The sequence below is a fragment of the Aulostomus chinensis genome, chromosome 2, assembly GCF_037954235.1.
Source record: "Aulostomus chinensis isolate RoL2024-O1b breed Wild chromosome 2, RoL_Achi_v1.0, whole genome shotgun sequence".
In the NCBI taxonomy this organism is placed as follows: domain Eukaryota; kingdom Metazoa; phylum Chordata; class Actinopteri; order Syngnathiformes; family Aulostomidae; genus Aulostomus; species Aulostomus chinensis.
The window spans coordinates 32122760-32144036 of record NC_141321.1 but is presented as its reverse complement, the minus strand read 5'-3'; the positions used below and the strand labels follow the sequence as shown (position 1 = coordinate 32144036).

At 45.5% G+C, this 21277-nt stretch overlaps 1 protein-coding gene across 5 annotated transcripts in view; it reads right to left on the bottom strand.

Moving 5' to 3' along the window:
* znf536 (zinc finger protein 536) overlaps positions 1-21277 on the bottom strand; it is a 248000-nt gene that overhangs the window by 213221 nt on the left and 13502 nt on the right. For all 5 annotated transcript variants that reach the window (XM_086190368.1, XM_086190411.1, XM_086190387.1 and 2 more), the window contains exon 2: positions 4959-5040. The gene's annotated coding sequence lies outside the window, so the exon portion shown is untranslated. The remainder of the gene's footprint in view (positions 1-4958; positions 5041-21277) is intronic.

Sequence of the window (21277 nt, the reverse complement as noted above, 5' to 3'; positions counted from 1 at the left end):
CAAGCAAGTCGCTCACACAACTGAGTTAGCGGAGCAGTTTAGACCCGATTTAAGACACAAAAAAAGTATTTTTACTCATTTATTTCACATCCTCCACTCTAAACTTAATCTAGCAACAGATATCAGAATGTGGGTGAGAGTAAGAAGGCGTTTGTGTTCATGGGTGGTGGTGGGGGGGGTGGGGGATGGTGTTTCAGTGGGTGTCACGCCCTATTGTGCAAACCAGACTAGCTGCCGCCATGCTGCTAGTGTGTGGGATTAATAATAGACACTTTTTGAAATTATTATTATTCCCAAAATGCTCTTTTGTGAATTGCTTTGAAGGGTGTGCATGTGTGCGAGTGTGGGGGGTGTTAAGTGAGTGTGGGGGTAGGGGTGGTTAGCGAGGGTGGTTTGGGGGGGGGGGGGGGTTCTTGCTTGCTCATTTGGAGAGCTTTTCCAATTATACAATTAGTCAGGAATGTAGGCCAGTGGCCTTGGTGTTCCTCCTGCTCCCCGACCCTGGATAACAAGTGCCCTCGCCTCACTTTGTATTTATCTCTTTCTTTCTCTCGCTCATTGTAGTTTACGTGAATAGAAATACACACGAAAACAGAGATAATGTGCAAGTGTAGATTTGCAGGAAAAAAAAGTGGCATTCGCTCAAAACCCCAGGAGGTGAATGAAGTGGTCCTCAGTGTCCCCGAGGAGCAAAGCTAACAAACGCTGACAGTCTTTGTAAATTGGGTTGCGTGTCAACGACTATGGCAGCACACTGTGGTGTTAATAGATAAAGTCACGGGGGTCAGGCCGTCTCTGGTTAAATACTGTGCGCTGTGTTCAAGAGCTTTTTTGTGAATCCACCACCAACTCCCACCATGTCCCTAAAACCCCACCACCCTGGTCTGCACCGCTTTGCCTCCTCTCGGATGGAGTGATACGATAAATTGATTTATGATCACTTTTTACAATCCAGCCTTCCTCTGACGGTCCCGTCGCTCCTGCCCACCCGCCTGCTACCCAGCATGCCACACTGGCTTTAATATGAAGCAACAACAACAGCCAAGTGCCATCTGTTGGCATGCGGATTTTCTGTAATCTCTCTTTACTGATTACAACGATGACTACACAAACCTCTTAAATAATTATCCCACAATGTAAAAAAAAAAAAAAAAAAAAAAAAAAGCTAAATAATTATAATCATTAACTCCCACCAAGTCTGCCACTCCTCCAGCAAATGAAGGCTGTCAGATAGAGAGAGAGAGAGAGATAAAGAGAGAGAGAGCGAGGAAGATAGAGGGTTTTTTCTGCTGTGATGCCAATCATGTCTTATTTATACCAGCGGGGTAGAGTAGCACGCAGCGGCCACAATCCCACCCAACAGCACTGAAGAGGCAGCTACGGGGATGCTGACCCCTCTACGCCCACCGCCTCACGTTTGTCTCTGCCCTCATCCCCCGAACTGTCTACTTCTGGTCGTAGCTAAAGTAACTAAATAAAGTCCAGACTCCTAAATGTGGGCCAAATGTACAGCGTTCGCTACCGAGCATCTCCATTCAGACATCACGTGAGTTGCTCCACTACATGACATCGCTTAGCAGAGGCGACTGGTGAGTGTACATTTTGCCATCAGTCAGGAGCCAATCGTGTTCTTCATAATCTAGATTTCCAAAAGGAAGGAAGGTTCGTGCCTTTTTAAACTCTCAAATATTCAGGAGCAATCATTTTTCTTCTTCAATCTGTATAAAGACAAAGGAGTGGATCTGTCACTAGCTGCATATTCTACCTTCTACATTTTTGGTCCACTTGATTCTGTGTTACTTGTTCTTTTTGCCAGTTTTTTCTTTTGATCAAATTTTTTTGTACTCCCAACTCTCTGGTCATTTGCTCCGCCCCCTCCGGAGAGCACCCCCACTTCCTCCATCACGTGACGGGTCGTCTGCTGCACCCTTTCTCCTGACCTGCAGGTGATGAGGGAAGTGTGTGAGGGGAAGTTAGCTCAGGAAATAAGCGGCTCATCAGCCCCCGTCAGACAATGATTCCTCTCTTGTGAACCTGCTGATGTCCTTCCGCACCGCCTGAGGAGCTCCTTGCGTACAGATAATGTAGATCAGTCGAGATCCACCGTCTCTCAACCTCCTGAATTCATCTCCAATTCATATTGGAACCTTTTCCGACATGCAGAGCTGGTTATTTGTTTGCTTGTGTGTTTAGCAGGGAGCGTCCCAGAGCTAGCTTAAGAGCTACATCTCATCGGCAGGCCGGGGAAGAACCGTAGCATCAGCTTTTAAAACTCAAAGTGTAGAAGGTACAGAGATTAATAATGACATCATATGAGACAAGAGTAACTAAACACCGCATCATACAAACATTAAAACACCGGGGCCAACCTGGGCAGGGTTGAGAACCTCATTTGGAAACACGTGACGCGACCTGATGTTTGCTCACTCACACTCAAGTTGCGATGCTTATTTGAACTTCCAGTAGTACACATTTGTTTTGGTCAATGAAAATACATTTTGAAATACGGATTTTTTTAAGTGAACTACTAACTACTTAAACCAATATAGTAACCCTGAGTATTTGCCTTCGAGGTGGAACTGAACAGAAAATAACCTGAGCAGCAACGAGTCAGTGACACTTGCTCACTTCTCACTCAGCAACAGCACTCTTTTACCAACACGGTGCGTCAAATTTGTAAATGCTCATCTGCGCGTGCATGTCGATCTATTTACAATCCCTTTCTATATAAGTCATCTGTGTGAGTAAGCGTGTGTGTGTGTGAGAGAAATGGTGTGAGAATACGTCAAGGGGAGCATGTGTTAGCTCTGCTTCCAATATGAGGGAAATCTGCAGCACATACCTCCAATATGACACAAGCCAAAACGACATGAGTCACCCGCGCTATATTTGATTTATAAAACTACAGCCGGCGAAATGTGTTCCAAACAACAGACCGTTGCAAGAATGCCGTTTGACGGGAGAGATGCAGCATTGTGTATTTATTATTATTATTAGTGGCATTATTATTATTGTTGCTGTTATCAAGGTGTGAATATGAGAGTGCGGAGCATGAAATCTGATACTCAAGAGAAAATATCAGAAGGTTACATTTGCAGTTAATTTCATTTTCCGAGTCGACTTCTGAGCGCAGGAGGATAATTGAGAGCGGCCTTTAACGGCGCTTGTACTGAAGAGGACAGCTGCCATATATGTTTAATACCCGCTGCTCTGAATCTTTTTCAATAAATGTTATAACATGAATTTCCCAGCTTCAAGAGAAAAGGTTTCCATTGATTAGCACTTTACAAGCAATCAATTTTTACAAACCCCCTCCTCCCTGTGTCTGTGTTTCCCAGGAAGCCGCCTCTCAGGATGACGGTCTATTATGAATTAAATGAAGAGCGGGTGAGTAATTATGGAGGGAAACAAATAGGAGCCATGTTGAAGAGAAATATATAGATTTAAGGCCACAGAATTTTAGAAGGACAAAAGTCTCCAGCGAGTACGACAACGATAGTGATGATGACGGTGATGATGATGCCACACTGATTACAGACAACTGAGCTGACATGAACCTCACACACACACACACACACACACACACACACACACACACACACACACACACTATAACAGCCCATCAGCGTGAGAGATGGGGTTGCCACGCTCCTCCAGCTCCAGGAATAATGGCTTGCACCTGTTTACCATGTCACCTCTGTTTGCTAATTGTCTCCCTGAGCTACAGAGACAGGAAGTGACGGCTTCCTGGCTGTCTGACAACATGGGAGGGGGGTCTAGACTGCCTCAGAACTTCATATACCTCAACATTCTGAGCGAGACCTCCTGAGGGTTCCAGTTTGAAATTTACAACGGGGGAATCAGAAGTTCCAGGCTGAACCGGACAGCACCTCAAGTCTCCGGTGCACGTGCTCCAGCGAGCAGGGGGAGTGGTGCACGTTCAGCCGAAGTGCCACTCAATACCTGCGACATGTGCTTCATTATTTTACCATAAACTCACAAATATGCAGAAACCAGTAACGCTGACATCACAGGGCCTTTAAACGAAAAGAAATCCTGATGTTGTGACACGAAAAAATGCAGGAATTAGTGATTAGCTCCTTAAATTGAATCCATTGCACACCAGAAAAGCAGAGTACGGTGTCCAAATAGCATCGAGTGTAGCATCTTGTGTACAGTCTTTGCTAGTGCAGTGAAAGCAGCATGGAGGACAGTCACAGTGCTGCCTGAGAACACAGGAGGGTTGAACTGGAGTGCCACGCTCACCCTGGAGGGGGGATGAAGAAGGACGAATAAATCTGTGACAGGAAAACATTGTTTTTGTGTGTCAAGCAAACGCGTAGTTTTGGAACCCCTCTCCTTCATGGACAGAGTGGATTGGTACAATGTCTTTAGCTCGTCGTTCTTTTAAGTTGTGTGGTTGCAGCGACAACTTTAGCGGGGGGAGGGGCTCTGCTTTGACAAAACCGAAGGAGCGTGACTTGTTGATGACGATGCTTCAGTGACAAACGTGCAGCCCCTCCACACACATTAGCCGCTGTCTTTGGAGTAAATCTGGAGCAGAAGAGAGACCACAAACTCCACATTTTCACGACAAAATAAAAGGTTGATAATATAAGAAGACAGACGAGTGAACACGTGGGCGTATTCATGCTGGCTGTGATAGAAGCCGGATCTTTTCAAATGATCAGTCCGGATGGAAGGATGGAGGTGTTGCCTGCCTTCCCAATAACTCCTGAGAGACCCCCCCAACAGCTCCACAGGCCAGCCCCCAGGTATGAGAGTCCCGGCAGTGTGACTGAGAAGCATGCCGCTGCTTAACAAGTGCACGCTCAATTGATTTTGCCTGGATAAACAGGAGTTTAAATGGAAACAAAAGGCGTGTGGGTGTTTAAGTGTGACAGACACCTTTAATATCCTCCCCTTTTTTTTTTCGTGATCAATCGGTGTGATCGTACCTGGGCGACTGCCGCTGCTCCAACGAACGCCGGATGTCAGGAAGAGCGCCGACAGCTCCACAGAAGGTGGGACAACACAAGCCTGTAAACAAAGAGCACGCACGCACACACACACACACACACACACACACACACCAGGAAATTTACAGTCATCCACAATTGAAGCTTGACAAGTTTGCAACAGAAGAGAAATACACATTAAAATATTATGTGCTCCCCCTCCCCAAAACCCCTCCCGCGTCTTTATTTTTCCTCAGCACTTCCTGTGAAGACATGAGTAATCTAACAAATATAAGAACTGTAATTACTTGTGTATATCAATCTCTTACTTTTTTTTGATTATTTGTATTACTTTTTAATTTGACACTGTAATATCCAGTTGTAGACGAGGGACTCATATGGAGGTTTATCATTTCAGACAGTTAAAATACAGAGTTAAAAAAAACAGGAAGCTTTGTTCTCATAAGTAGAAAACGGAGAGAGGAGCAGACGCAGCACAACAGAGGAAGATATCTGATCCAGCCTTGAAGCCCTGTCGCTTCCCGCCAGAAAAATAATCACGCCGGCACAAAGTATGTGAAGTAAAAGACCACCACTCCCATTAAAGTAGCGTTCACCTTTTAGGCCTCAGAGATTCAGCAGAAGAAAAAAAAAACTGAGAAAAGTTGTCAGATTCTGGGTTGAAGAAGCTCATTCATCTGTTTCTTATATTCTGATTTGCATTTAATTTTTTGATAGTTTCCCAGTTGCATTTGTAGCTGTGGCATTTTTGTTTCTTGGGATATTGGCTCAGCTTCAGCCTGAGCTAAGAGCTAACTGTGGTGAAGCAAGATGGTGTGTGATGGTAAGTCAGCCAGAGACCCCTTGAGGTCAGCCAGGGACCCCCCGAGGTCAGCAGCCCCATAAACCTCCCTCAGAAGCCCCCGCAGACACTCGCATGCCGAGGCCACGAGCCTTCGCTTTGCTCAATATTTCCTCATCTTCTGTCTCTAGACACGTTTCCATTCTGTTGCTTAAAGAAATTTAATTGAGCTGTCTAAAATCCCAAGAACAAAATTAAGATTAAGATCCTTAAAAACTAGCAGGCTTTTTCAATTGCTGCACATAAGATGAAAGTGATTTCTTCTTATTTCCACAGTGTATTTATTGCACACAGTTTAATGAAGCGGAAAGCACTTGAATATCTGTGAAGTGAACAGTTTTTCTAAACTGTTCTCACCAGAGAAGACAGATTGATGAATGAAGGCACCAAAAAAGTGTCCTGTATTTTCAGCTCAGTATTATTAATTGTCCCTGAGGACAAACTATCTGCCTCTGTGTAGTGAGAAAGTAGGAGCAAAGCACGTGAGGGGGACCGACTTTGAGACCAGGGACCGAGCTTTGATTCCTGTTTTTGAGTCCCATTTGGACCCTAAGACCTGAGTTGTGAAGTGACACAGAGTTTTGCATTACAAGTTATGTAACTTAGTGACAGGATTGTCGTCACCCGTCGCGGACCCGTCTACACGGTGGCCGAGAGGTGGGAGTGTGCAGAAGTTGAGGAGGACAAACCCAAACCCAGACAAACACCAGCAAGTCAACAGACTAACTTTCATCAGTTTTACAGCTCATGTGCAGCTCAAATGAAACGCGCGGCAAACTAGAAAAACAAAACAAAAACGTGCAGTCAAAAACAAACAAACGCCCCCCCCCCCCCCCCCCCCCCAAAAAAAACGTACGGAGGAAATGCAGTTCAACCTGGTGGTGCTAACTGCTGGACTACAAAAATCCTCCGTGCAGAATTCTACTGTCAGATAAGTACTTCACACATTTGTGTATTTGGAATTTCATTTTTTGTAACTATCCCTGAGACAGTAGGAACCTTTCTCTTTTTCTCTGTTTTCCATTTTCTTTCAGGGCGTTAGCTTCATTAAATACTTTTTTGGCTTCATCTGCTCCTCTTGCTGACATCGATTGTTGTTTTGGCCCTTGATGCTGTTGCTTCAGGTTATTGATAATAAATGATTTCACTCCATTTCATCTCCTTTGTATGTTCAGACGATAGCGCACCAGTTTCGCTTCACGTTAGCATCACAGGTTAGCCTCAACTGCGACAACAGGTTAGCAGTTTAGGTTAGCATAACGGGTTTGTATATTTCTGGGCCGATGAAGGCACACAAAAGGAACGCTGACATATTAATAATTGCTTTTTTTTTATAATCAGGAAATTTACAGTCATCCACATTTGAGGCTTGACAAGTTTGCAACATTAGCAACAGAAAATAAATCGCTGCTAAATCTCCTGCATCTTTACTCTTCCTGTGAGGACGTGACAAAAGGGATGAACTGTAATTGCTTGTGTATATCAAGTTCTTACTTTTTTATTTGATTTTTTTTTTTTTTTAAATAACTTGACACTTTAATATCCAGTTGAAGGGGGGGGGGGCGGCCGACTGGGACTCATACTGAGGTTTATCATTTCAGACAGTTAAAATACAGAGTTGGGGCTTTAAAAAAAACAAAACAAAACAAAAAAAACAGGAAGCTTTGTTCTTACGAGCCAAAACCGGTGAGAGGAGCCTCGGCAGCACAGCGGAGGATGATATCTGATCCAGCCTTGAAGCCCTGCCGCTTCCCGCCAGAAAAATAATCACGCTGACACAAAGTATGTGAAAGACGGCCACTCCCATTTAAAGTAGCGTTCACCTTGAGGCCTCAGAGAGATTCAGACGAACCGAGCAGGAAAAAGTTGCAGAGCTTCTGTGTTGAAGAAGCTAATTTAACCGTTGCGACGCGCCTGACTAAATTGCTCCTGATTTACATTTCATTTTTTGTGACATTTCAAACGTTTGCTTAAATCTATTGCAGTTTACTTAGATGGTAATCGGCAAGATCTCGGTTTTGTATATTTACCTTCCATCCTTTGTAGTAAATGTTCATTGCTGTGGTGTGTTTTTGTGTGTGTGTTTTTGTGTGTGTGTGTGTGTGTGTGTGTGCGCCACCCAAAGATCACCTGTCAATCACCTCGTTTTCTTTGGCTTTCTGCAGTTGGTAATGCCGCAAATTATTACTTAAGGATCGGACCGGCAGAGCAGACCGACTGTTTGTCATGGTTGTTGTAGATGTGGAGTAGCAGCGCTGCTTCAGCCCTGCTGGGGCGGGCAGCACAGATGTGGAGGGTCTGCAGGAGGGCCACCCAGATCTACCCACCACTACTGTTTCAATGGAGCGTCAAGAGTAAAACTCACATACAGCACGCACGCGCACACACACACACACACACACACACACACACACACACACACACACACAAAGCCACAACGTTGCCTTAAGTCACAATCTAAATTGGCTCCCAAGGGCATACCGACTACCTTGTTCACCAAAGGCATTGTGTATGTTTTCTGAGTGCTTAGCATATGCTACTGTAACCTGAGATCTCTTCTCTCATTCACACACACACACACACACACACACACACACACACACACACACACACGCATGCACACACACCACACACCATGTTGCCAGAAGTTGTTCTCTCTCCCATCAGGCCCTTAATTACATTCAAAATAGTTTGCATCTACCTATTAAACCAAGTTGCACCAACCACCCACCAGATAAACCTCGACAGGAACACAAGCGAGGGGTTATAGTGTGTGTGCGTGTGTGTTAGGGGGAAGGGGGGCAAAGAGAGAGACAGGTTGCCTTTTGTGAAAAGCTGTTGGGAAAAGTGGGAAAACTACAAGGAGCTGCTCTCAGATCACAGGTGATGAGGAATGTCACGCTGGTGTTTTATATTGTCGTCTAAGGTGTGAAAGGTAAACATGTTGCGACTCTTCCTGTTGCCTCTCACGTGAATATGTTGTTACCGGGGTGTCACCGCTGATTAGTCGACGCACAGTCTATCGCCTCACCTGGCTGCCATAAATTCAAACATCACCATCCAACTTTACTGCTTTTGTATGATTTAATTGTGAAGCTGTGAGTGGTAGAACGCTCTCAAAGGCAGGTCTAGACAACTGTCACACCTACAGGGCTGGAAGGGCGACACACACCATGATACACGCTTTTACTACCATATATTGCAATACTTCACACATAACGTGATGAAAATGTATCAGACCTGGATGTGCATTGACTGAGGGGTTATATGGGCTCTATAAGCCAGGGTGTATTGATAAAACGATGTGTGTTTTCATAGCTGTTTTGTTTAATCCTGCATTTGTTAGCAGTTGATAAATATTTACCGTATTTTCCACACTATAAGGCGCACCCAAAAACCTCGAATTTTCTCAAAAACTGACAGTGCGCCTTATAATCCGATGCGCCTTATGTATGGATGAATATTGGTTAATTATGGCTACCGTAGTCAGGGGGCGTCGCCGAAGTAACAGCGGTAAAAACGGTATTGTCACTGAACTGCCTGACAACAACAGCAACACTGACTCGGATAATAACGACTTTGACGAGACAGAACCGGGCACGTTGGATGCCGTACTCGCGCAACTGTTCAACTCGGACACTGAAGAGGAATATTTGATGGATTCGTGGAGGAGGAATGAACTGAAAGAGGGAGCTTTATGTGTTTCTTCCACGTGTTGACAACTGAACGAGGCTGGGAGACATTGTGAATATGGACATTAACGTTTGAACAACGTTGAGTTACTTAGTTATTGTTATTTGCACTATTTCGAGAGTTACTATGTTGTGATTGCACGAACGTTTGATTTACCGTAGCGGTATCAGACTGTTTCTGAATCAGGGAAAAGTTCCCCTCCACCTTTGTGAATGCACCAACTTGTTTTGGGAGTGAACGGAGTTGTCAGAACGTTGGTTTGTATTCTATTAATATCGTTTGACCGACTGACTTATCTGACCGTTTTGTTGACGTTCCCTTTAGCGCAGCTCCATCTAGTGGATGCATAACGCAACCCCAGCCACTACAGTCGTTTACATTTATGCGCCTTATATAGCGGTGCGCCCTATAGATGAAAAAGGTTTTAAAATAGGCCATTCGTGCGCCTTATAATCAGATGCGCCTTATAGTGCGGAAAATACGGTAATAAAAATGCCTGATTAACATTGATAACCACTTTCTTATGCTTTTGGGGGTCTTATTCCCTAATAATTAATCAAAGCCTATTACAAGGACCTTAATAGAAACCTCACCAGGTAGTTTATCATCAGCAAATCACATGATAGTGATATAAAAGAGACTACTTCTTTGAAAGTTTCCATTCAAAACGATAAGAACAATATATGCACATATATATATATGCATATATATATATATATATGCATATATATATATATATGTATATATATATATATATATATGCATATATACTGTACATACGTGTACATGCATATGATTGATTTTTGAGTTGCCTGTTTGCTTTGAAAATTAAATTATTACCGTCTAAGTCTGTTGCTTTTTGATGATCATAACTTATTTAAAGACATAACAATGCTCATGTTCAAAGGCAGGATGATAATTGTTCTACTAGAGTGAAGTATCACAGCAAACGCTCCCCAACAGCATCTGGGATCTGATATCAAAGTGGAGTGCAGAGTAGTGAAAACAGTCTAACCTTTCCTGTGTTTACCTTATTAAAGAGTGTGTGTGTGTGTGTGTGTGTGTGTGTGTGTGTGTGTGTGTGTGTGTGTGTGTGAGGGGGGGTAATATGTATTAAGGCAGCAGTGTTTAAGCAGGCGAACAGTAAAGTAATAGGCAAGAGCAGCGAAGTGTTGATTCTACAAAAGATGCAGAGAAAAAAAATACACCTTAGTGAACACACAAACACATGAGCGCACACACACAAACACACACACACACACACCCTCCCCCACCTCAATATACTCCCACAACACGGCCGGCTGCCTGGCAGCCGAAGTTAACATTTTCAGAGAAAATATTCCTTGCCTCCAATAGTCCGATGTAATTCATTTTCCATCTCTGTTCATTAATCATTGTTAAAATTAGTGATCCATTTCTTCCACTCTGCCATCTGCACTCAGCTTCCTAACAAACATGACACCTCAGCGCATAATAAAAGCTGACAGCTACGAGGAGGCCTTTCCAAATAGCTTTCTGCATATGTGCACCTCCACGACTGATGCCGTTGTCAGACAAAAGTAGGTTATTTAGACCGCTGGCTGGAGAGCCGTGCATGCTCCCAAACAGAAATGGGCGTATATGCATATGAGCATCTACACGCGTGTCCCAAGACTATGCAAATACAGAGAACATGTCAAAGAGGCAGAACACGGAATGATCTCAGAGCTCACAGTCACATGCACCCCAACGTACACAAAACAACAGATGTGCCTAATCTTGAATGGAATGCACTAAAAACCCGATAAGGAAAAACCTCGCCTCAGCAAACGGGCACAGAGAGGAGCGCCAAGCAGAGGAGGCAAGAAAATGTCATGAAAACCAAGACAGCAAGAAAGGAGGCCACACAAGTTCCAGCGGTTGCTGGTACCAGGTTCCTGCTCCCGCGTTTGCTGCTGATGTTCTTCTCTGTCTTTGCTTGCAGCGGTTGAGGCCTTTGTTTCTTTCGGTCTTGACTGGTGACCACTGCGGCGACACCTTGACCTGACGTTAGCGGGTGAGGAGGGGGCATCCTTCGCTCCCACACCGAAACAAAAAGTAACGAACAGGAACTAACCGATGTAACCACGTGATCGTGAGGCGGGAGTGAGACATGGGGACCTTTGCAGCCGTCGCTCTGGTGATAAAACCACGTCTCTTAGTAAGATGTTTGAAAATTTGCGTCGGCCTTCCTGGGGACGGAGCCGCGTGTTCTCAGTGAGAACTCCTGACATTTGCAGCAATGCTTCTAGAAACTAAACCAGATGTTTGAGGAAGACAGCAGGACATTAAACTTCATTACTTTCATTAGAAACTAAACCATGATAGGTCTCCCTCGACCCAGCAAGTTTTTTGTTTTTTGTTTTGTTTTTTTGCCTTAACCTGACCAAAACTGCATGTAACAATGCCAATAAAAGTATTAAGCTTGAGGCTGAAGGGGTTTGCGCCGGCGCGCTGATCAGCTCGGGTTGTTGGACAGTTGCGGGATTAACGCATGAAAAATTATGCATCATTTTTCCTAAAAGATCATACAAATGTTTATGGGAACACATTGTCCTTAAAGGTCACCAGGCCCCTTAAACAGTGCTCTAATTAAGAAAAGAAAATCTATACATCTAGATGTCTAGAGACACGTATATGGAAAGCCTTCAACTCCCTGCAGACACCTGAGGTTTCCATTCTGCTGTGTAAAGACATTTAATTGAGCTGTCTAAAAAAAACCTACATTCAGATAGATGCTTCAAACCAGCAGTCTCTTTAAACACTCGCACACAAGAGGCAAGCGATTTCACCTTTTTCTCAAAGTATTTACTGCAGAGAGACTCGCCGTTTAATGAGGCATAAAGCAAGAATGCACTCTGTGAATTCAGTTGCATTTCTGAGTCGAAGCAGTAAAGCAGGTATAATCACATACCTGTAAAAACTTTTCACGTCCTTGTGAGTTATTTACAATTAAAATTGTTATTTATAGCACGATAGCATCTCGGTTAAATATCCAAAAATCATTCAAAAATAAAAATCAATGGTTCACATGCGCACACAATTAAACCTCCACAATCCTACGTGTGTCTAGTCCTCCAATTCTTCACCACACACACACACACACACACGGTCAGGATCCCTCCCTGGCGAGGTGTGTGTGTCTCCGCCTGAGGCACAGCATATTAATCTATATAATGCCCTCAAAGAGAAGGCTTTTTCACACCGCTAACTGCCAAGGACTACGAGGGGCAGCGGCTGAGCCATGATTCAGCTGTTAGCCCAACTGGCGTCCCTGTGCGCACACACAGACACACACATTTGCACCCCCTCACCTCCCACCCAACACACACATGCAATATGTTAGCAGGAACACATACACGCACACAATTTGCTGGCGAGAGAGACAATGCAGACAGACACCTTTTTCAGCTCACACAGGAGAACGAGCACATGGGTATCAAACCTTAATGTCCCAGACACAAACAAACGTATTTCCTTCAGGGCGAGTTCTTGTCCTGCTGAGTTCCTAAACTTGTCCCCGTGAGTTCAAACTCCCATCCACAAGATTTCATTTACATTAATGTTCTATCAATGGATTTTTCAGATGTGAAATTCAGACAGCAGCAAATCAGAAGCATTAATCTTCCTCCAAACATCAGCAGACACCACGGAGGAAGAGTTTACTGATGTCACCGTGCAGGATTTCTGGGCTTCCATGTCCTCATATTTCAGACCTCTCGCCAGTGTGTGAAGTCGCCCAGTGCAGATTTAATATTCATTTGTTGCACAGAGAGAGAGACACAAAACAGACAGCCCGGAGCAGTGATTGGAGGGCCAGTGCTCAGAGACAGACGGTGAGCAGAAGAGCAGCTAAATCATCTTGACATTCACCGAGAAGAAGTAGCCACACAGAAAGCTACTGCTGCTGCTAGTTCCCCCATCGACTAATTTGGTTCTACTTAACCCCTAAACACCCCCTGCACACACACACATCCATAGACAAACACACACACACACACACACACACGCCTCACAGTGACACATTTAATTCCAGGTTCTCAGCACATCTGAATTACAGCGGTCTGATGAAGCAGAGAGGTCCAGGCCCCTCCGGACTGATTAGCATCATTTAAGAAAGCCTTCCTTTTGCTTTCCCGCTCGCCTCAGCGACCCCTCGCTGCCTCTGCTGCCGCTCTGCCACTCGCCAGGCCGACCCACCCACCACCCAGCCTTCGAGATGGGTGGCATACCAGCCGGCACAAGTCAATATGAAGCCCGCTCATTTACATCTCACACAGGAGAGCGACTCAAGTGCCCCGGGGGCTATTTTTATGTCTCAAAGTAGATATATACATCGATATGATTTTCTCTTCTTTCTTTTTTTTTTTTTTGAGCGTGTAAAAGTAAATAAGACAGAGACTGTTTTATTTGTGCACCCCCCCTCCCCTTGTAAATTATATAAGCCTTGCACATGGCTTAAAATTTTGTAAAGCTTTTCTGAAAATCCTACTTATGGTTGCCATTCTGTGCCAAAAAGTTCATCTGGTCTGTAAATTTAAGCATGGATTACAAATATTCAAATCATGAGCTTACTGTTCAAATAAACATTTCCAACAGGGAGGGGAAAAGTTGCAAGGCATACACTTTCAGCATAATTCCTCTTCTGGCACCTCCCCTCCCCTTGCTACTAATAAAACAACCACAAAAAAATAGCAGGGAGGGGGGAGGAGGAAAAGTGGAGCGGTGGGGAAGGGGGGGGGGGGGGAGAAATGCCAAAACAAAATACAGAGTAAAACATTTCGGCTTCTTCTTTATTGTACGGCTGGATAAACAGAGTTGATGAAATATGTAATTAATGTAATTGTAACCACCTATGCAATTACTGTCAGCTGGGTGGGCTCGGCTGTGGCCCCGGTACACGCCGCCATAGGACAATAGGGCACCTTATTACAGTTTTAAAGAGCAGAGGGAGGGGGGGGAGGCTTAAGCTGGTCAGCTGCTCGCCACATGGTAGAAATAATAAGTACTGAAGTCACAATCATTTCAGCTTTGGTTTGTTTTCGCTGATCACTGTACTTGATCCCGGACAATACAAATACCTGACAAACTCCAGGGTGGGAGGGGATTTCTGGGCCGTGATACAGGATGAGAGGAAACACTGTGAGAGGCCGATCAGCAGCGGCCCTGGAGATACAGGCCTTGACTGACACACAAGCTGGAATCAGGCAGGAATACACACTTCCATGTACAACACTGTGACCTGACGCAACAGGTCTGACATCACTTCTGCCTGTCCAAAGTTAAGCAGAGAAACGACATGGCTTTTACATTATTTCGTTTTCCCACATTATCGTGAGAGGGGCTTCCTTTTTAAATTCTTTTGGTCTTTTCCCCACCGTGTTCCTCCCCGATTCACCCGACCGAGCTGTCCTGTTTGTTGCTCCACCCACTTTGCAGGCACCTCGACCAATCAGAGGAGGTGGCAGAGCGGCGACCAGGACACAGCCGGCTTCCCACTCCTACACACGAGCAACTGGGTCTTCACGGACACCCAAACAAAATTTCACGCAAATGTGCTCACAAGTAAGTCTGGAACTGAGGTTCTGTTGTCTCCTGGGTTACCTCCTCTTGACTCCAGCATGCAGGAAGGGCCAGCCACGCACATGGAAGCTAACGGTGACTGCCAGCTAACAGCAGACCTGGCCAGAAATACCTGTTAACGACCGCATCGTCTGGTATAACCCACGCGTTCATGTCTTCTTCCAGCCGTATGCGCAGTCACCCTCCAGCACTTTGATGGTAGCTCAAAGCAAACTGCATCGCTTCAGGTTCGGAGTATGACTACAGTCACACTACCCTGCTAACACCACCATCAGGCCCAAAATGGCACCAGCACTGCTCAAACATACCCAGCATCTACAGATGACGGACCAGGACTCACGCGGCACCAGTATAGACCAGCATCATGTCAGCGGGCTAAAGAAGTCATAGCTTGGGTCCAGGTGCAGGACACTGGCCGGGCCCGTTCACACTGACAGCTGGTCTTATCCCAGGGATTAAAATAGCCTCTTCTCTGCTCCTTGTCCCTGCCCAACATTAAAGTCTTCCACATTTGCAAAATTGCAAACAGATGCAACTCAAGTACCTGCAAATAATCTGCCAAGACCAATTTCAAAAGGGAGATTTCAGAATATGTGGGAGTCATTAGAGGGAGTATTATTTCAGCGATGAGCGCGAGAGGGCCAGCCCTGGATCACCCAACCAGATGGGTTCTGCTGCCTTTTATTCAGGAAGAAAGAAGCCGACGTGTTCTTCATCTCCCGCGTTCCCTCCAAATGAAGATATATAGTGTGTATGAAACAATTACGGCGGAATATTGGAAGTTTCAGAGGCAACCAAAGAATGTCAAATTTCCTTTCGAGTTTCTCCAAACAATCTTTTCATCTTCTTTCCAGCAAGGATGCTTTCGGGTGGCGGCTGGGGGGTGGGGGGGGGGGCTTGGGCAGGTGGGGGGTTTCGATGTAAACGAGGAAACAGACACCGAGATCTGAGGCTTTTATTGTTTTGTATTGAGTGTAAAATATGAAAAAGAATTAAAAAGGTAGACGCCTTAAAAGAGGCCTGTGGCGTATGTAAATGAAATGTGTTGCGGCGGCGTAATTTGCAACCGCTGCTGTTGTTATTTTTCAGACGGTTATCTGAAGTTTTTCTGGTGCGGCTTTAAAGAGACGCACAACAAAGTGCTCACCAATTAAAGATGATTTTAACACCAAGAACTGCAGCAAACTTCATTAGATTCTCCATCCAGACGCTGACAAAAAGCCATTCAGAATGCGTCTTTAAGCGTCGGTAATGAATTATGTATCATCATAACACTTCTTCTTCTTTTTTTCTTTAACTCTCACGCTAGCCATTCACAACATCCGCCGCCCCGTTTAAGAAATATTATGTTGATATCAAATGGAATTTGATTAGGTGACTGGTTATTATCGCTGGTGGGGGAGCAGAGCAACATTGTAAGGCACTTTTTAAAAAATGATCCAAATCACTAAGCCCTTGAAACAATACACATTCAATCAAATTCTTCATAATTGTAACAGTAGGAAGCATTTTAGGCATTCCACCCACAACAAACAGGCTTTGTTCTCCTGTTATGAGAGGCAGCGAGGGGACACAATCAAGTGCGTGAGAAAGCCAGGAAAGCAGGATTTCAAGCAATTCCTCCCCTCTTTCTCTCTCTTTCTATACCCCCCCCTCTCTCTCTCCCTCTCTTTTTTCAGGGTCGCCCATATTATTTGCTTCCTGTCTCATTGTAGCTGGCAAAAAGAGAATTTGGTAATTGAGTGGTACAGAACATGTGCCCTCCCTGCTCGCAGATGACAGATGGATTATAAAAACTTCAAAGGCGAGCATTTGGAGCACCAGGGGAGAGATGCTAGGTATTTGAACTATCATTCTTTACCCAGGAGACAATGACTGTCTGACATGGCGCATACATCAAGGAATAGCGCAACGGCACAGATATAATGCAACACGCCTCCTTCACTCCTCTTCTTCCTCTCTCCCCGCGCTATATATTTAACATCCTGTTCGGAGCAACTTTGAGCTCAGGAACAGAACAAGTGGGGGGTAACAGAGGGAGTCTGAAGGAGGAGGAGGAGGCGGGGGAAGTAATCTCATCGCTGCATTTTTCCCTTTCTTGACTTGTCACCTTTCAAGGTTCGAACTGCGGCGACTGGTCGGTGAAATAAAATCAGCTGTAGTTTTGTTTTGTTTTTTAAAGAGCAGGCAGACCAGCGGGCGCGGCAGGCTACGGTAAGCGAAGGGAGAATGGTGGGCGGCGATGCCTATAATCATCTTATAAGCATGATTTATGAAAAGGGCCATCTGCTTTGCCTTACTTAAGCACGGAGGCAACCTTTAATAATATAAGGACATGGGGGAAGGAGGGGGCAGCGGGGGGAGTGCAAGGGGTGGGGGGGGGGTTGGCGTTGGGGGGGTTGGGCAAGTTGACACACAAACATTCCGTGATTTCAAATGCAAAAATCTTTCCTCCTCTTCCTCCCGTCTCTTCTCCTCTTCAGCATCCAGCTATTAGCTCAGATGGCAGCTAATCACTGTTGACCTCTTCTGTCACACCATTTAACCCTGGCCCCTCCCCTTGACCCCAAAGGAATTAGCAGACTCACTGTAACACACACACACACACACACACGCAGAGGGATGTATACAACTTGTCCCAACATTCTGTGCACTTGTGCTGAAGGGCTTTGTTGTTCCCACTTTCGACAAATTCAATAATATAATTCTAACAATAATTGGAAATGCAAAGTATCCGACCCCAGAAAGGTCTTCTGATGTTTCTGCTCGTTAAAAAGCCGTCTGTGGTCGCGACGCTCGCTGGGGAAATGTTGGATATCTCAAAATAAATTCAAATGAATCCAAGTTCAAGTCGTCATGAGGTAACTCGGCAGTGAAGGTTGTGTTTTTACTGGCGTCAGCAGGAGGAGGCTGACTGGCCTGAAAGGTGATGGAGGGGCGTGGCCTGAGCCTCTGGAGGAAGGGAAGTCGCTCTGACAGGAACTTTTACGACAGCGCTGCTCTTGCTCCTGTTGACCCAATAAACCCAATGACCATTTTCAGAAAATCACATCAAACTTTCCAGAAGTTTGAGTTTATGCCTTCAAAAGTCCCAAAAATATTCAGCTTGATTGATTAAATAATAAAAAATTCAAAACGCTGTCACTATATTACAAGAGATCCGCCCCCAAAGAAATATCCAAAGGGCTCTTCCTTCCCCGCGCTACACCCCTCCGCCAAGTTGTGTCAAGAGTTCACGTAATGCTGCTAAAAGACAGACAGGTGAGAAGATCACATGCTTGGCGGCACTGCTCGTGATGGCAGTCTGGGTAAGGAGTAATCGACTGATCTGCTGACCGGTGTAGCTGATGCGTCTCGTGACATCAGCTGAAGAAGAGAAGCAGAACTTGCTACAGTGAGAAGCCAATGTTCCTCCGAATCAGGACCTGCAGAAATCAAACTCCAGATATAAAACTGAGCAGAGCTGGAAAAAGAACGTTTTTTTGCTGAACTAATGACCATCAGAAGCTTAAGTCTCTGGCTGTACGTGGTGATCCTCCAACATTCCCACCGGTTCCAGTTCTCAACAACAACCCATTTCACACATGAAGCCAACAAAAGCGATGCGGTTCTGACTTGATTGGCATTCGCAGCCCCGCCGCTGCCCTTTGGCTTCGCTGTGACCTGGAAATGGCTCCCGGCGCGACCTTAAAGAGCGGCGGCAGTGTTAGGAGGGGGTACGAGGGAGCGGGGGTGTATCATAATGAGGCTATACGGCATATGCTATTTGCTAGAAGCCACACACACACACACACACACACACACACACACACACACACTTTTTCATGCACACACACAGGCCCCTCCCCGTGTGGTCACCTTTTCAGTGTCCATCAGGATTGTCGGCCTAATCCTCGTCGGATCATCTCATCAGTGCCTTGCTGTTTATGTGTAATGGATCCCATCTCACCCCCCCAGAGCCCCCCTACGTCCCTCCCCCCAGGTCTCTAAACACCTCAGAGCTCCTCAGAGGTTAACACCTTTTTTTTTTTTTAGGTTTTTTTTTTTTTCCTTTTACAAATAAAAACAAGCCGATTCTTCTGGATGATGAGGTGTTTTAAAAATGCATTATCATTGAAAAACATCCAACCATTATAAATTAGATTTTTCTGGCTTTTTCAGTTTCTTTTGAGGAGAAAGCAAAAGTAAAATTAACAATGTAATGATATTTGCAGGATGTATAGATACGGCTCATCTAATCTTAATGACTTTTAATCATAAATGTAATTAAACTGCTTCTCAGACCCTCCACTCTTTAGATGTGGCAGAATTCAAAATAAATTGTAGATTCTGGTCCGCTGTATAATTTTCTTGACAAACCTGTCATGGAAACTGTATAATTGTTTGTCTTCCCATCCTTCCTCCCTCTCTTCATCCTCCTCCTCCTCCTCCTCGAAGCCTCGCAGCATGTGTAAGCAGAAGCACACGTGCTTCTCCCTTCGCCCTCATTACCAGCTAACTACGCTGTTTGATTAAAAGCGTGTACAGAGAGGAAGAGAGAATGAAAAGAGAGAGAGAGGGAGAGAGAGAGAAAGAGGAGGAGGAGAGGGGGGTGCAAGGAGGGGAAGAGGAAAAACAGGCCGAACCTCCATAATTAAGATCACTTCACAGATTACCTCCGGCAACAAAAGCGTGGCGAGCGGCCGCCTGCAGCCACAGAAATTGGATGAAAAAGGGGAGTTGAGGAGGAGACTGACCTCCGCCACTCTCCGGCGGGCTCCGCACGAACATGAGCCACGGCTGGATCAAATGGCCCCCCCAGCGGTAACTGACACGCACGCACACAACAGGTACTGGCACAGATGCAGACAGGAAGACGGGCACGGTGAACGAGGGGGAAGCATGCAGGCAGAGGCAGGCAGACAAGAGGGAGGGTTTACATTACAGGTCACAGATCAGAGAGTGCGCGCGCACTCACACACACACACACACACACACACACACACACACACACACACACTCACACTGCCAGGCGTCTCTTCTCCTGGCAGTGAGGACCCCCACACCAGAACCCGACAAGACAAACCTGAGGGCTCCGCTGCTAATTTCTGAGTCTAGAGTTCTCCACCAGGATGGCAAACTGAGATTATTAGTTAGAATTTATTAAGAAATGAGTCAATATCGAGCTGCATATTAAACCCCAGATGGATTTACAGGAGGGATTGACGACAGTTAATGGAAGAACGTGGAGCTACAAACAATCCTGAATATCCTTCCGAAGTGATGTCTTTTTTCCTCATTTCACTCGCTGAATGTCTCCCTAACACACCGAAGTTTTACTCTCCTCCTTCGATCTATCCTTCTGAACCTCGCCTCCCCCACCCCACAAACCACCCCTGATCTCCAGCGAGCAGGGGGAGACCATTTAGCCTAATCAGAGGGATCTAGCAGGGGTGCCTCGGAGCCCTAGGGGGGGCAGATCAGCTCGACGATGGAGGCTACGACCGCGGGAGAGAAAAACTCGACCTTAACTTCAGATTTGCAGAACAGCCCTCTCAGCCCTCTTCCTCAGGGCTCTGCCCGGAGATTGTTCTGATGGTAGGTGGGAGGTTGAGGATGAGGAGGACCTCCAGCAACAGAGCCAGCTCTCCTCGGGGGGGGAGGGGCCAGAGGTCGCTTCTGCCTCAAAACGTTACTTCACCCCAGAACTTGCCTGTTAGGTGTCTCAGAGATGATTGTCCTCCCTGCCTGACTTCTTGGTGACTTCAGAAAACGCCAGCCTGGTATTTTAGCTTGAAGCTGATGGAGACTGACTGCTAACCACAGCGACACCGTCCAAAACGTCTGTTTACAAAAACGTCAAATGCATCATCCAGTATAACCCAGGATCTGGTCTGTGAGGACGTGAAAGCATCGCTTGAAGAGAAAAGTCGTTTCATTGTTGGTTTGCAGTCATTTCCATTGGTTGTGTGAACATAATTTTCACAAACAATGCAACAAAGGAAAAAAAAAAAAAAAAAAAAAAAAGGCCCACATTCATCCTGAGCTGAAACCAAAAGCCCAAACACGTAAACAATCAATCCTCATTGAATATGACAGCGTTGCTTAACGTCAAGCGTCAGACCTGGACTCAACAGTGACACCTCACCTCCGTCGGCCCGTGGCGTCTCTTCAATATCAGTCA